Source organism: Grus americana, chromosome 2 (genome assembly GCF_028858705.1).
Source record: "Grus americana isolate bGruAme1 chromosome 2, bGruAme1.mat, whole genome shotgun sequence".
Classification (NCBI taxonomy): Eukaryota; Metazoa; Chordata; class Aves; order Gruiformes; family Gruidae; genus Grus; species Grus americana.
The window spans coordinates 63,657,774-63,671,734 of NC_072853.1; the positions used below are offsets into that span (position 1 = coordinate 63,657,774).

Sequence of the window (13,961 nt, forward strand, 5' to 3'; positions counted from 1 at the left end):
TTGCAGTAAAGGGCTCGATGTCCAAGTGGAGACCAGTAATGAGTGGCACTCCTCAGGAGTTGGTATTGGAACCATCACTGTTTAACATCTTGATAAGCGAAATGGACAGTGGGATTGAGTGCACCCTCAGCAAGTTTGCCGACGACACCAAGCTGTGTGGTGCGGTCGACACGCTGGAGGGAAGGGATGCCATCCAGAGGGACCTTGACAGCCTGGAGACGTGGGCCTGTGCAAACTGCATGAAGTTCAGCAAGGCCAAGTGCAAGGTCCTGCACGTGGGTCGGGACAATCCCAAGCACAACTACAGGCTGGGCGGAGAATGGACTGAGAGGAGCTCTGAGGAGAAGGACTTGGGGGTGTTGATGAGAAACTTGATATGAGCCAGCGATGTGCGCTTGCAGCCCAGAAAGCCAACCGTGTCCTGTGCCACATCAAAAGAAGCGTGACTAGCAGGTCAAGGGAAATGATTCTGCTCCTGTGACACCCTACCTAGAGTACTGCGTCCAGCTCTGGGGCCCTTAACATAAGGACATAGACCTGTTGGAGTGAGTCCAGAGGAGGGCCATGAAAATGATCAGAGGGCTGGAGCACCTCTCCTATGAGGACAGGCTGAGAGAGTTGGGGTTGTTCAGCCTGGAGAAGAGAAGGCTCCAGGGAGACCTTAGAGCAGCCTTCCAGCACCTAAAGGGAGAGGGACTGTTTACAAGAGCATGTAGTGATAGGACAAGGCGTAATGGCTTTAAACTGAAAGAGAGTAGATTTACATTAGATATTAGGAAGAAATTCTTCACTGTGAGGGTGGTGAGGCACTGGAACAGGTTGCTTGGAGAAGTTGTGAATGCCCCCTCCCTGGAAGTGTTCAAGGCCAGGTCGGATGGGGCTTTGGGCAACCTGCTCTAGTGGAGGGTGTCCCTGCCCATGGCAGGTCCCTTCCAACCCAAACCATTCTATGAGTTTATGAAGTAACTAATATTTTACTCATTGACCACTAAGTAAACAAGTGTCTTCAGATGATACAACAAGAGCAAGCTATAACATTGCAGGGAGAGCTGAGGATTTGGAGTTCATCAATACCCTCTCATCAGCACTTTCTGTCTTGGCAGTATCACAGTTCAAACACTGCCTGATTCTCTCTTTTTATCAATAAGCACACCCGTCCTATGTTAAAAACTTCTGTTCTTGGGACTTTTGGATGAGGTCGCTGAAACCAGATCTCTTAGCTGGTAACTAGGCAAGATTCAAAATGCTGAAAAGAAGTCTTTCTTAACTCTACTGTATGTCCTGCATGCTAATGAAGAGTTCATGTGCTCCTTAGTACATGTACTGCTCCCTGTTTATCTCATCCTGAACTGCTGCAGAGGCCTATGAAGAAAAAAACCCACTAATTCAAAAACATCATTCAACAGTTTGAAATCTGAAAATTCAAAAAAAAAATTCAAAACACAACAATGCAGTTTGTTACATAACAACATGAAGACTACACGAGGTTACATAATGCACCAAGATGATTAAACAGCACCATATGCCTTTACACAGTCTTAATTGTTGAAACGTGGCAACAGCTTATGGAAACAACTGGCCTTTAAGCTCAGCAATGATTATAAACACAGCTCCATCCATGCTGTATTTAAACTTTTGATGAGTTTGGAAAAGACACAGGTAAATAAATCTAACTGCCCACTTTTCTTGACTGGTAGAATACCCCACTCCCATCATCACTTCTCCTGAAACCACACCATGAGTCTGTGCAACACTCAATATAGCAGGAAGTTTACCCAGGGGGGTAAGGAAAAAAAAAGTTTTCTACATAACAAACTGAATTGACTCATGAAAGGGCCTAACAAGTGAAAAGAAAGAAAGAAAAAAAACAGTGCATCAGCTTACTTCTTGTGAAACTGCAGTCTTCATTTCTCTGTATCTCAGTTCCTTCTCCGTAAAACAGGAATACTCATAACATTATACTTCAGAGGAGTTTGTTGGCAATTCAAATAAATGCCTCAGAAGCACTGAGAAAAGCATGATGCACTATACAGAGTACTGCAGTAAAGTCCATGAGGAAATTAATAATTCCAGCTTCAGTGCATGTTCTTATAATTCGAAATAAATAAAATATAAGGCCAAATACTGAATGAAGAAGATAAAAGTGAAAAATTAAATAGCTGGTCATGAATGGTGATCACCATTCATCCTGTATGCTAAAGAACACACTGGTTCTATTAAACAAGCAAACAAAAAAAAAACCCCAAACCCAGATAAGACTATTTAATTAAAACTTCCATTAAAACCCGATTGTACTCACTGTTTTTCTGAAGAAAATATGAAAAGACAACAGTAGATAAATGCTGCAAATAATGCCAAAGCTCACTGTAAAACTAATGCTGAGAACACTATAGCTGGTGATGCTTAAACCGGCTAGCCTGGGTACCCTGTAAGCTGGGTTCACCTGAGCAACATGCACTTAGGAACTCCTAAAATACAAAGCTAGGCACCGTGAAATGAACAACAAGCTACAGTTATACAGTACAGTTATACAGATGTAATACAAAGGAGATAATGAGATCAGATTAAGCATAATGCTACAAAACCAAGGGAAAACAAGCCTCCAATATGAGGCTGTAGCTGAGGCTAAACATGACATTTTGGTCTGTAAACGAAGGGAATGTTACATAGAGCAAGGAGATGACATTGCATAGCATTAATGAATTACTGACCTGGTGCTTCTCTGTCTCTCAAATTCAGCAATAAAGAGTAAACTTCATGCCTCCATTCCAGCAAGAGATTTTTACAAGCTTCCTGCAGACCTCTCACCTTTTTGTCAAAGAAACTAGCGCTCTGAGGTGTATGGTTCCTGCTTATCAGCTGTTGGTGCAATCAGAACAGAAGACCAACTCAGCCTAGTTAGGTACTGTTGGTGTTTTTCTTGCTACATCAGCAAGGTTGAGTTTGATTAGTTGGTTGGCAGAAACAAAATTTAGTAAACTAGAAAACAGAGAAAGTCAGTCGTGAAACTCAAAAACATTTTGAAAGTGCTGATTAAAGTCTTTTGATCTTCAGATGTAAATGCACTCTGTCATGTGCACCACTGCAACAGGGATGTTAGAACTTGACAGGCTCTAGAAAAAGTAAAACAGCAATGACAGGTAATAGGGAAGTGTGCAGGCAAAGAAGTGGCTGAAAAGCTTCTGCTCACATGCTCTCAAGGTCTTCATTTGCAGGATCTTGAAATTTCTGTGTTCCTGGATGCATATTTCTGATAAAATACTGTTTGGGCTTGCTTTTTTTTGTTTTGTTTTTTCCCCTCCCAGGTCATTTCGCTGCTATTTTCTTATTTTTCTTCTTTACCAAACTTAGAAATCATTCATTTGCGCAAGTCTATGCTGACTTGCATGGGAATAAGAAAGACTTCTTTTGCTTACATTTTGGGCATACAAAGATAAAAATATTTCCCTGTTTATAGAAATTTCTACCATGTGCTGTTAGAAGCACGTTATGTACAAATGCATCAACAAAGACAAATCAAGGATGAATTTCAGACAGATAAATTATTCATTTAAAAAGGATGGAGAACTAGAGGAAAAAGTGGTTGAACCAATTACAAAAAATCAACCTCATGTCAAATGCTAAGAAATTTTAGATTGCCCCAGTACAGTGAAGGTTGTCAAGGTATAACAACTCCTTAATGAGCTAAGCTAGCTCAGCTGAAGAGAAGAGAAGAGAAGAGAAGAGAAGAGAAGAGAAGAGAAGAGAAGAGAAGAGAAGAGAAAGGAAGAGGGAGAAGGAGAGGGAGAGGGAGAGGGAGAGAGAAAGCAAAAGAGAAAAGAAAAAGGAAAAAGGAAAAAGGAAAAAGGAAAAAAAAGGAAAAAGAAAAAGAAATAAAGAAAAAATTCAGTCCATTAAAACCCAATATCAATACTATGCTAGAAATCATCATTTTGCAGGCAGGCAATTTTTATTTTTTTGTGTGAAGAAGACAAGCAGTCAGCAGGTAAGAATGTTGACCTCGACTGAAATTCCCATTCAGAGACATTGCAGTTATGGAGAAAATTATCTGTCAAAGGAATGAGAAAAAGATGTGTTTTGCCATTTAGATTCTGCATGTTTCAGAAGCAAAATAAACATTTGAGCTGGACAATTTCACTCTCTGAATCTGTCTGAGCCTGACTGAACTGACAAAATTTTTTTTGAGATGTGTTTTGCTGGTTGTGTGCTGACCTACATGTTATTTTTCACTTTTTACAGCTCAGATGCTTTTATTTGAAGTATTAAAACCTAAGAAAAGTTCTAACAATAACAACTGTATCAGCTTAAAGCAACTTGCTCACTGTTAATTTTTTCTTTCATTGCAAAAGCACAAATTTTTTAAAATAAATGAAATTAACAGCTTATTGAAACTCTTGAGGAACATAGACAATCAGAGTAGCATGGTTACCAGTAGTATTATTACGGAAAAAGACTACGGACAGGTGGTTAATCTAATGTACATACTAATAAATACATACTAATAAAAGGCTCTAGATTCAGTGAAGTATTTAAATATACCCCAGGTAGTCCTAAGTGTCATCACATCACCAAAAACTCTTTAGAAGCTCTAGAGGAATCAGACTGAGTTAAATGATGCAGGTAGAGCAAGTGATTGGACAAATCAAAGCAAATGAATACACCGTGTGTAAAAAGGCAACAGCGCATAGGAAAATGTGTTGCACACAGAATGGTACGTACCCCACCAAACCATAGGTGCATTTTCTAATACATACAGTAGTATCTTCTCTGGAAATAGGGTGAGCAGAAGTGTACCAGCACACCCGTATTTTCATAGTCTGACATGGACATGCTGCTGTTATCACTATATAACTGTACATGCATAACATAATATATATAAAATACCTATACAAGAAATAAACATTTGTCAGTTATAAAATTAAACCACGCCTTGTACATTACAAGGACTAGACTCACTGAGACCCTTTCGTCTCCTGGCCTGATACCTTACCCTTCTGAAGACAGTAAGATAACTTGATGGTGCAAACGGGATCACACCAAAAATGTCCTATTTCAAAGAGCCTAGAGAAAGTCGTGTTTCCCTGAGCAATGAAGGACCTAGGAAATAACCCCACTTTGCAGTTTTAAAGATGTCTTTCAGCCAACATAGCTCTCTGCATCACCCACAACTGTTCCTTTCTAGCCTGCCACATTGTGGGTGGGATTTCTGCTCAGACATCCACCAGCTGCCCCAGCAGCTGATCCCCTGTGGTAACATATATTTCAAGGGTCCTGTTGGGGAGCTGCAGGAAGGGGCTGCCAGGAAGCACTCAGGGGGTCAGGGCAATGGTGGCCACAGGGCCAGGACATGGCAAAGAAGAAGAGCTGGGCAGGGTGGGGCACAGTGACTGATCTGACATGTCCCTTACACAGGTCAAAAAACCAGGCACTTCAGAAAACGCTTTATTTGTTTATTTTAAACGATGCCTGCCTTGTAGATAATACCTTGGTCATTGACATACTTACCCAGGAATGGTAAAAGTTGGTTTTCATGTCCTGCCCACCTTCCATCTCTGAGAAAGAAGCCACCAGTCACCAAGTCAACAATTTAAGCTAGGTGACCTTGTTACCCAGGATATGGAGAAGGCTGAGGTAGTCAGCGACTATTTGCCTCAGTCTTCACTGGCAAATGCTGGAGCCACACTGCCCAGGTAACAGAAGGCAGGTACTGGGAGAATGCAGAACTGCCCACTGTAGGAGAAGATCAGGTTCGAGAATATCTAAGGAACCTGAAGGTGCACAAGTCCATGGGACCTGATAAGATGCATCCGCATGTCTTTAGGGAACTGGCGGATGAAGTGGCCAGGCCCCTCTCCATCATATTTGAGAAGTCCTGGCAGTCTGGCAAAGTTCCCACTGACTGGAAGAGGGGAAACAGAACCCCCATTTTTAAGAAAGTTGAAAAAGGAAGACCCAGGGAACTACAGGCTGGTCAGTCTCACCTCTGTGCCTGGCAAGATTATGGAGCAGACCCTCCTGGAGACTATGCTCAGGCACATGGAAAATAAGGAGGTGATTGGTGACAGCCAACACGGCTTCACTAAGGGCAAATCATGCCTGACAAACTTGGTGGCCTTCTATGATGGGGTTACAGCGTTGGTGGACAAGGGAAGGGCAACTGACATCATCTACCTGGACTTGTGCAAGTCATTTGACACTGTCCCGCACGACATCCTTGTCTCTAAATTGGAGAGACATGGATTTGATGGATGGACCACTCGGTGGATAAGGAAGTGTCTGGATGGTCGCACTCAAAGAGTTGTGGTCAATGGCTCAATGTCCAAGTGGAGATCACTGACGAGTGGTGTTCCTCAGGGGTCGGTACTGGGACCGGCACTGTTCAACATCTTTGTCAGCAACATGGACAGTGGGATCGAGTGCACCCTCAGCAAGTTTGCCGACAACACCAAGCTGTGTGGTGTGGTCGACGCACTGGAGGGAAGGGATGCCATCCAGAGGGACCTTGACAGCCTGGAGAGGTGGGCCCGTGCGAACCGCATGAAGTTCAACAAGGCCAAGTGCAAGGTCCTGCATGTGGGTCGGGGCAATCCCAAGCACGACTACAGGCTGGGCAGAGAATGGATTGAAAGCAGCCCCAAGGAGAAGGACTTGGGGGTATTGATTGATGAGAAGCTCAACATGAGCCGGCAGTGTGCGCTTGCAGCCCAGAAAGCCAACTGTGTCCTGGGCTGCATCAAAAGAAGCGAGACCAGCAGGTCGAGGGAGGTGATCCTGCCCCTCTACTCCGCTCTTGTGAGACCCCACCTGGAGTACTGCATCCAGCTCTGGGGGCCCCAGCACAGGAGAGACATGGAGCTGTTGGAGCGAGTCCAGAGGAGGCCACGAAGCTGATTGGAGGGCTGGAGCACCTCTCCTGTGAGAGGACAGGCTGAGAGAGTTGGGGTTGTTCAGCCTGGAGAAGAGAAGGCTCCGGGGAGATCTAATTGCAGCTTACCAGTACCTGAAGGGGGCCTGCAAGAAAGCTGGAGAGGGACTGTTCATCAGGGAGTGTAGTGACAGGACAAGGGGTAATGGGTTTAAGCTGAAGGAGGGTCGATTTAGATTAGATGTTAGAAAGAAATTCTTCCCTGTGAGGGTGGTGAGGCACTGGAACAGGTTGCCCGGAGAGGTTGTGGATGCCCCCTCCCTGGAAGTACTCAAGGCCAGGTTGGACGGGGCTTTGGGCAACGTGGTCTAGTGGAGGGTGTCCCTGCCCCTGGCAGGGGGGTTGGAACTAGATGATCTTTAAGTTTCCTTCCAACCCAAACCATTCTATGATTCTATGATTCCATGATTTTCCATTTTGAACTGTGCCCCTCGCAGAGCAAAAAAATAATTGAAGAATAATAGGCCCAAGAGGACAAAGTAGAAGGAGTAACCCGAGTCCATGTTCCTGTGGATTGGAAACCAACTGGAACACCTACATAGGATAGGGAAATCCAGAATCTAGTTCGTGCTTACATGAAAATCTCCAGGTTCTTCTTAATGGCTGCAGAACCTAAAATCCATAACTGGTTGTGGAAGAAGGAGTGGAAGCCAAAATTCCCCTCCCTCACACCCTAATGAAGTAAGGGTCCTAACTGCTGGACTACACAGCCTTTCTTACTCTCTTCCACTTTTCTCTTACTGCAGATCATTAAATAAAACACATTACTTGGCAGAACTGTTGTATTGCCTACCTCTGTCTTGATGGAAAGAAGGAAGATCTGCTCCATTCTTTCAAAACAAATGCCAACGTGTATCTGTCTTGGGAAGGCTTTTAGTCTCCATACCTGGAAGCAGATAAGTTTCTGACATCTGGAGAGGAGTAAGATTTGAGACATACTTTTGTGCTTTTTGCCCAACATTCAGCATTCTCTACTTGCTTTCCTGAGCCATTCAAATACTATAGTGCTGTTTGTCAGTCTGGGTTCCTGACTTGAGATTCTATTCTTCCTTTGCCTTTCAGTAAACAATATGTAAGTGTGGCAATGTCTAACTCATTGGCACTTTAGGTAATTTTAAAAATTCTAATTCCTAGCATAGTAAAGAGCAGCTTCTATTGTCTCCAAGCCTCTCATTCCTCATTTATCTTGTATGCCCATCAGCTTTAGCAAAGTGTTAAGACTATCTGTAGATGAAAGTCACTCTCATTTTCTGGCGTAATGAAGTACGTTAGCCGTCTTCACCATGCAAAGTATTGAAAGATTCATCAGTAGTAAAATAAAAGTAAAAACTAATAGAACTGGACAACCAATACACTGCAAATACTATCCATGATAATTTTGCCTCTCTGGGGATTCTGATGCTTTTTCTCTAGCAAAAAAAGTCAAAGTGAATTTACCTAAATGTCTGAATGGACTATTCGACGTATATATAGTATTTATCATGCAATATCCAGCTAAACAGTGAAGCAAAATAACCATCCTATTTCCTTTAAATCTCAATTTGTAAACAGCTGATGCTACCTGACTAAATCCAGCTTTTCAAATATTATAAAATCTGTCCTGCCTGAGATACATTATCCTGCCAAAACAGTCTCCAGTACCAGTAAGTTGAGCTATACACTGATCAGCAGGAGAAACATATTGATGACTGTATCGCTAGGATAAGGCAATTGTCAAGAATTCACTCAGCAAGAGAATATAGAACTAATGACGGGAATCTGCAGCATTCTCTGCTTGCAAAACAGCTGTTCATATATTTGTAAACAATGTTTTCCACTTACCCCTTCTCCCTTCTATTTTAGCTCTAATGTCTTATTTGTAAGATAACTAGAGACATCAAGAAAATTGTGTTTTTATTTCCATGACAAACATAACTTAGAGGGGAATAATAAATCTAATTTAATTTAGTTTAGCATACAAATTGAACTATTGCCTGTATAGTTTATCATTAGACCTTGATGTATATCCATTCTTTTCTTCATGTGTTTATGAAATTAGCCAGATTTGCAGCTACTAAAACTGTCATAGCTCACAGCACCCACAGTGGCATCACACTACCCGCAAGAGAAGCTTTGCCAGCATTGAGACACTTGAACACTGACTGTGAAAAAACAGAGATTCTAGTTAGTGGCACTACTATTGCCTCCCTCTGTCACAGATAAGATGAGCTGTATCTTCTCTGATGTGCTAAGCAGCCCCCAGGATGCCTGTGAAGCTGAGACAGTCCAGTTGCCTGTTTGCTGAGACACTCCTGGGGGCTTTCACATGCCAATGGGATGGTTATTTTCGAACTCTCACTGTGTGTGAAAAGCTAACTGGAACAGCAAATAGTTCTGACCCATTCCCACAATATCCCTTAAACCCCAGAGTTTGTCCTAAAACCGATACTACTATTTTTTTTTCTGGTACAAACAACTCCTAGGTATACAAAAAGAAATTACAACAGTAGGTTACAAATCACTTTCTTTCCCTGAAAAGGAATGGCCAACGGGTAAGAGAATGCACTAGAAAAAAGAAAAGCATTAATGTTCATTTTGTTTAAAGGAAAAAAAGTGCAGTTTAACCTGGTTGACAGATCAGCCTTCAGAAACTGACTGACAAATTGCAATCAAAACATATCACTTAAGAAATCATAATCCAGTGGATTTCTAAGTGGATTTCTTATTTCTAAGCAGAGCTAATTTAATTATCTGACAGGTGTGAACCTACCACTATAATTGCAGGCATTTAGTTGGTGCTAGATAGAACACTGATGTAAACATAAGAGAGAATAGAGATATAAATATGAAAGAAACTGGAAAAGTTAGAATGTCAGAAATGTACTGAGGAGACAGTCAAGAGAAATATCACTGGGAAATGAAAGTCAACGCAAAATTATTTGTTATAGTGAAAGTAGAAGAAATGCTGGGAAGAAATAGCACTGACAGTAATTTATACACATTTAGAACTTGATATAATGAGGAAGCTAGAGGAAGGAAATGCAGGTGTAGACTGTTATCTAAAAGACATTGCACATCAGAATCACAGGGAAGAAAAGCCTTTTAATAGCTAGCAATAAATACTGCCCAAGAAGATGACTCAGTCGAGCCAGTTAGGAAAAGAGTAACACATTATTACTGGTAGAGGAAGGTCTCCTGCTGTTAACCTTTTACTTTTCCTTCCTCCATCACCCAGCAAACCTACTGACACCCTGTTGAACTTGTGTTCAACATGACTTTTTGAAACAGGGTTCTAGCCTGGTTGGGAAAGCTTCTGTTTCCATACCTCATCGGGATGCACCAGCCAGGGAGACCCAGATTAGCTGGTTAATATTTCAGCAATGAGCAAAGTCCTTAGATATTCATTACCATGCATAATGTAAAGACTCTGAACTAGAGGCAAACAAAAAGAAAGAACAAAAAAGATCCAAATCAACAGAGAACATTAAGATAAGTGCTTGTTTTTAAGGTGTAATGATCAAGGAAAAAAATCACTCGCTTACAATTACAGCAACATAAGTTAGAGAATCAAATTAATTTCCTAGATCACAGGTAATTAAAAGTAGTTTGATTAGAGAAGAAAATGGATACAATATGTGCTTTATAGTAGCACAGTATAAATTTCAGAAATGTTCATAGTATGTTCCCCGAGGAAAACAATCCAATTGGAAAATTCAATCTTGGCAAGATCTAGGTGTAGTCCAAACAGCTTTTCTGTTTCTAAATGGTATGGTTCACAATTATACAAACCCTGCTTTAATGATATCCTTTCTCTGATGTTTTGCAGTATAAAGGCAGACATTTCTGGTTATCTTTAGAGGGGATACAAGTACTATGCACCATAAAATAGACAACAGACAATTTCTTTAATTAGATCCTTCTCTATTTAATGTGTGGATGATACTAAGAATGGTTCTGTGACCTTCTGATTTTGAGGAAAATAAAGGACCCCACTTTTAAAGCTTTTATTTTGGCAAACTATGTTTTGTGCAATTTCTATCAGGAAGTTTGTGTACCACTGAGAAAGCAGATACCAACAACAAAGAGGAGAAACACAGGCAGCAGTGTATCTTCCCATCAACTCCCACTAGTCGTGACAGCTTTTGCTATGATGAAAAATGTAATAGGATACATAGATAATACTGGATTTCTTGTTCTGATTTTACATTCTTTACTTGTTCAGTCAAGTGCACTGAAGCCAAGCATAAAATGACTGACCTAGAGAGTTCAAATTTATCTGGTTCTTTCAAAGTCCTGATTTCTCTGAAATATCTGCAAGAAAAAGGGGGAGCAGAGAAGGAAAATAAGAAAATGTTATTTCTTTGCCAAAAGTCAGCCTCTAGGTCAGAGAATTCTTTAAAAGGCAGTATTGCTATATTTCATATAGGATGCAATAAGAAAAGTAATTTCTATGGGCACTTTCAGGGATTCAGGTTGAGTTTTGTAATTCCCATTGATGTGAAAGAAAGTCATGACAGGAAAGCCCAATAATGTCCATTGGAAAACAGGAAAGAAAAACATAAAATAGAGCTGAATGAGAATGAAACAAAACAGCCACGGTGGATTCCAGCTCTAAAAAACCCAAAATACTTACTGCTGCTTCTGTGACCCAAGGAGTATGCAAACTGCAACCCCTATCACACCCCTGTGGCCAAAGCTCTAGTCCATGGAAGAGAATAAAAGAAGGGATTTTTTATGAGGAGAAGGGTGTGAAGCAAGCTTGGACCCTCCTGTGCAAAAGAGGAGGTTAAAGAAGTGGATGGTTTTTTTCTGAATAAGCCCTGAGTAAGATCACAAAATAACTTCAGACAATTGATTCTCTTCTGCTCTATCACTACAGAGGAGTCTGAGAAAGGAAAGGAGTAAAAGAGCTTTAAGTCAGCTCTGCACTACATTTGGTAGGCCTTTTCAGGACTCAGTATGCTCCTACTATAAAACAATGGCTTCGCAGACAGCTTTCCATGCCACAATTTCCCCCATTACCTGACACCTTCCTGTCCCTGAATCATGTGCTGCTGCCACTTTTCTTGTGACATTTCAGGCACTCATTGGACCTACTGTCCATTGCCAAGTTGATTCAATTAACTAAAGCAGCAGCAAACTCATTTGCGCAGAGGAAAAGGAAACTGTATCCTACTGGGAGAGCAAGCTGGACGCAGAGAAGAGTTGTCAATGAGTTGTCACTGGGGAGGGAGTGTGATTGCCCCTTTTGGCACCAAAGGCCCGTTAGCTTAGCTCAGCTGTCCATACCTTCAGCTAGCAGTGAACTCCTCAGCAATACGCCTTGCAGAGAGTATGTTTTCTAAGGGCCTTGTCATTCACCTTAAAGGACCTTTACATAGAAAAATAAAGAAAAAGCAGTAAATCAACTCAAGCTCAAAGAGCTTCTAGAAGCTCTAATCAAAACAGAGTTACAAAGGCAATCGCTGCTGCTGCCCCCAAATAGGCAAGAGCTTGCAGCTCAAGCCCTCGTCCTTTGTAAAACAGCAAAATGCACTGGCTACTACTTTCCCTTTAGCTCAGAACAACACACTAGGAGCTTGGTGCAGCATAGCTACTGAAATAAAGACTAAAATTACCCTATATCCATAAGCTCCCTCTTTATAATGAACAGGGACATCAGTACTGTGTCTCACTCTCTACGTTTAGTAAGCTCTGCCGTGCCCAGAGTGAGGCAGGTGTTTCCTATGTATTAAGCTCTAGATACTTTTAAGTGAAATTCCTCAAAACAGTTCAGGTTCAAAACAGGCGAAATGATACTTTATAAAACAAAACGCTAATTGTTCCTCAAAGCTCTCATTCAAGATAAACACACTCGACAGTTAAAGCCACAGATAAATCGTTGTTTATGGAGCTAATTCCAGGGGGCTATTCCACAGCCTAATACTGCAAGTTCTTTCCTCATACGTTGGGAACAACAACCAAAAAGAAAATAGAAATGAGAGTTTAAAATAAAAGTCATTTTAGGAGTAAAACAAAATGAACCAAATGTAAAAGATACACAGTAATTTGTGCAATATAGAAGGTAACAGTGTGACTGAAAAAAATAAGTGCAGAAAAATTGAAAATTTTAAAACATTAAAATGTAGTAGTACAAATATCATTAAAGTTTAGAGGCTCTTTAAGACATTTCTTTCAGTTCAATGTAAGGTTCCTTTCTAAAACACATTACCCCCCTTTTTCTTTTTTTTTTAGACCCAAGACATGGAAATCCTAAAATCTTTTAGATAAGATCACATTAATAAAAATGTTTAAAATTCAGATTTTTAGTGTCATTACTATGTAAAAGTCTCGCAACCAAGAAAAGATTTTTCCTAAGAACTGTGCAAGGAATCTGGAGCTATAGGAATATAAATGTTATAATCTAAATTAATTCATAGATCAGAGAGATACTTACAAGCAGATATTATCAAAAAGTACACAGGAACACAATCTGAACACTTGCTGAACAAAAAGATAAAGAAACACATAGATGTAGAGTTTGAAGATAAAAAACATCATTCCAAGTAACTCACTTGAATGAGTCAAAGCGCAGTCTCCCAATACATCTACATTTTCACATGCATCAGTGGGGCAGTATTTCATTCTGTATCAATAGCAAAGCACACAGCAATTAGCTGAATACAGCACCAGTCACACCGCTGCCATTTCTGCCATTTTCTTGCATATTTCTATTTCATGAAACTGCTTGCTTTCATTCCTATTCATGCCAGCACTTAAGCATGTACACAAGGTTTATCAAATGCTAAAATGTTCCCTTGAATTGAAAGCTGGAAGCATTTTCCTGTCATTCTGTTAAAATCATTACAGAGAATTAAACTGGATTTCAGCACAAAATATACATACATAAACATTTCATATATTTAAAAAACTAGACACATCTCATTGAAGTAACACCTATGGATACTAAAATCCATGCATGCATGCAGGCAAGTGGAGAATGCATAAACTCAAACCACCAGACAAGGGAGTGGAATCACCTAAGAAAGCTACCGTAAGAATTATCCTGCCATTGCAA

The 13,961-nt window shown here is 40.8% G+C and overlaps 1 long non-coding RNA gene across 1 annotated transcript; it reads right to left on the bottom strand.

Annotated features, from left to right (window-relative positions):
- Positions 1-6,953: 6,953 nt before the first annotated feature.
- LOC129203013 (uncharacterized) lies at positions 6,954-13,557 on the bottom strand. The gene is made up of 4 exons (XR_008575891.1): positions 13,459-13,557; positions 12,194-12,275; positions 7,719-7,811; positions 6,954-7,011 (listed from the first exon to the last, which is right to left on the bottom strand). It is a non-coding gene; the product is annotated as an uncharacterized LOC129203013 (long non-coding RNA).
- Positions 13,558-13,961: the final 404 nt, after the last annotated feature.